The sequence below is a fragment of the Berghia stephanieae genome, chromosome 1 (genome assembly GCF_034508935.2).
Source record: "Berghia stephanieae isolate SIO BIC M18660-M18661 chromosome 1, UCSD_Bste_1.3, whole genome shotgun sequence".
In the NCBI taxonomy this organism is placed as follows: Eukaryota; Metazoa; Mollusca; class Gastropoda; order Nudibranchia; family Aeolidiidae; genus Berghia; species Berghia stephanieae.
The window spans coordinates 102,929,588-102,932,087 of record NC_088360.1 but is presented as its reverse complement, the minus strand read 5'-3'; the positions used below and the strand labels follow the sequence as shown (position 1 = coordinate 102,932,087).

At 34.6% G+C, this 2,500-nt stretch overlaps 1 protein-coding gene across 3 annotated transcripts in view; it reads left to right on the top strand.

Moving 5' to 3' along the window:
• Window positions 1–856: 856 nt before the first annotated feature.
• LOC144962593 (mechanosensitive cation channel TMEM63B-like) overlaps window positions 857–2,500 on the top strand; it is a 64,327-nt gene continuing 62,683 nt past the window's right edge. For all 3 annotated transcript variants that reach the window (XM_078895679.1, XM_078895678.1, XM_078895677.1), the window contains exon 1: window positions 857–1,010. The gene's annotated coding sequence lies outside the window, so the exon portion shown is untranslated. The remainder of the gene's footprint in view (window positions 1,011–2,500) is intronic.

The following is a 2,500-nucleotide window of genomic DNA, read 5'->3' as shown; positions in this document are numbered from 1 at the left end:
ATGACATACAGAGTATTATTTTGGCACTGTTTGAGTTAGGTATAATTTCCATAGATGAGTTTTTATTGTGTCGAAACCCTGAAGTTATGGTGTAAGCGGACTTTCGGCAATCGAGCAATAGATTTAGATTGAAATATGTGAATGGAACACAGCATCTTACACCCTGTTTTTCATATCGCGACCATTAATGAAAAAAAAATTTACATTGTGATAATCCGGACACCACGCTGGTCTGTCACTGAGTGTCTTGCATGCAGTATAAATCTCTTGGCCAACTCCGTACTCCGTACTGTTATTTATAGAGCAGTAAAGTTAGGTGCCCCAAACGTAAACAATAACAAGTTGCTAGTGATTTCCGTTAGGGACCGGAATAATTTACGCACAATTTTGTAGTTTGAGTTGTAGGCAATACACTTTCAGTATTGAAAATATGTTTACATAAAATCTAACAGTTGCAGAAATAATAATATAAGGCTAAATTATTATGAAAATCAGGCTCCGAATAATTCTCGTTTTGTTCACACCAGCGCAATAATTTGCTCTGGTCTAAAAATAGATAGACTATAACTTTTGATAAATTTTAGAAAATTTTACCTTTTGTTCCATAAAATATCCATATCTAGACATTATTTGATGCATGATCGAGTATTTATGAATATGTGTTTCTTTTGCCACCTAACAGCCAAATTTTAAAGGTTATTTTTTTCTATTATTTACATTGGAACGTGAGCTGTCAAGACAGGAACATGTGGTTTGCCACGTGCTTCTCGACCTTTGTTTACGTTTGGGGCACCTAACTTTACTGCTCTATATCCGAGTGAGTAAGGAATTCGTAGTCGACTACTTCCAACGCCCATTTCTTTAGAAAACCAAAACAAAAACATAAGATGTGTCCAAAAGTGAATCTGAAGACGAAAAACGAACAGCTGGCATAATATAAAGGATTTGAGTATTCTTGTGTCCTTCGCCATCATCAAGACTGAAGACTACTTTCAAATTCAAAAGAGAAGGTTAGTGATTAAGGGTAATTTATTAATTATTTTGAAAAGAGACAGAGAAGAAGAAATAATTTTATATACTCACTATCACTTAGTCGATTGACTAGAGATCACTCTATTACTCTATTATCAGTTCACTTCACCAACGTCGCAAAACGAAGTTCAAGGCCAAATAGCAACAGTGCTCTATGACCGTGACTCACTCTTTATTTTTAATATATATAAAATCTTATTTTTAAAATCACAATTTTTAAAAATTACATTTTGTTTGAATGATTTGCTTACGACGTGAACTAACACTAACAAGGTATATCTAAGTTAGACTATAGAATAGAGAGATTGCTGGTGGATAATGAAAAACAGAAATGCCTTCTTTAAAAATAGACGTATACGTGAACATTGGTTCCTTGTCATTTTCCTTATTTTCTTAATTGTGAGGGAACTTTTTATGTCGAGGATCACCTCTCTACTTTTGCATCTCCATGGATTCACAGTGCCAAATGCACTTGAGAATGGTTTATATATCACCCCTGCAGTCCATACAGAACATCAATTATTATTATTATTATTATTATTATTATTATTATTGTTATTATTATTGTTATTATTATTTTACTATTACAGTCCAAGCTGGTTTATTGGGATGGCTCGGTTCCTGGCAAATTGTCCCAATTCAGCGGCATCCCAATTAAGTGGCGTCCATGAAATTGAGCAATTTTTCAGATTTACCTTAATCTACCTCTAATAATGAGAGACAAATCTAACTCACAATTTTTCAGATTTACCTTAACCTACCTCTAATAATGAGTGACAAATCTAATTGCACAAAGCTATTAACGTTTATGCCACTCATAACGGTTGCATATAAGTAATCAACGAATTAAGAATGCATTGTTTTCCCATTGAACAAACAAACCATTTGGTGGTGACAGCCTTGAACAAACGAAGCCATCAATCCATAGCACCATTGGTCAGTTTTATGCGCGATGCGTACCTTGCATCTTGGCCTTTTAACCCATGACCATGAACATGACAGTGGCAGGCGATGGACTGATAAAGGTAAAATTTGTTATTCACATCTCTGTGATGACCATGACGAACAGTTCGACCACAAATCCAATTGGCTGACGCAATATACACTAACATGAGATACACGTAAATTCTATTGTTCACACTTATGTGATGAAACGTACGACCACACACCCGTTAGACTGTCCATTAGACTCATTTGCATTTTATGAATCATCATTTTAAATTGGTGAAAACAATGAAATTAGCTCTTTTATGGGGACGGTCTTTGTCAAGTTCGTCCTCATTAAGCTGCGGTTCGTCCCAATTAAGCGGCTGGGAATTGGAAAGGGTATGAATTTTTATATAGAGAAAATTCCACTCCTGTGGAATTGTCCCAATTAAACGGCATCCCCAAGAAAGTGGCGTCCCCAATTTGGTTTGGATTATTATTATTATTATTATTATTATTATTATTATTATTATTATTATTA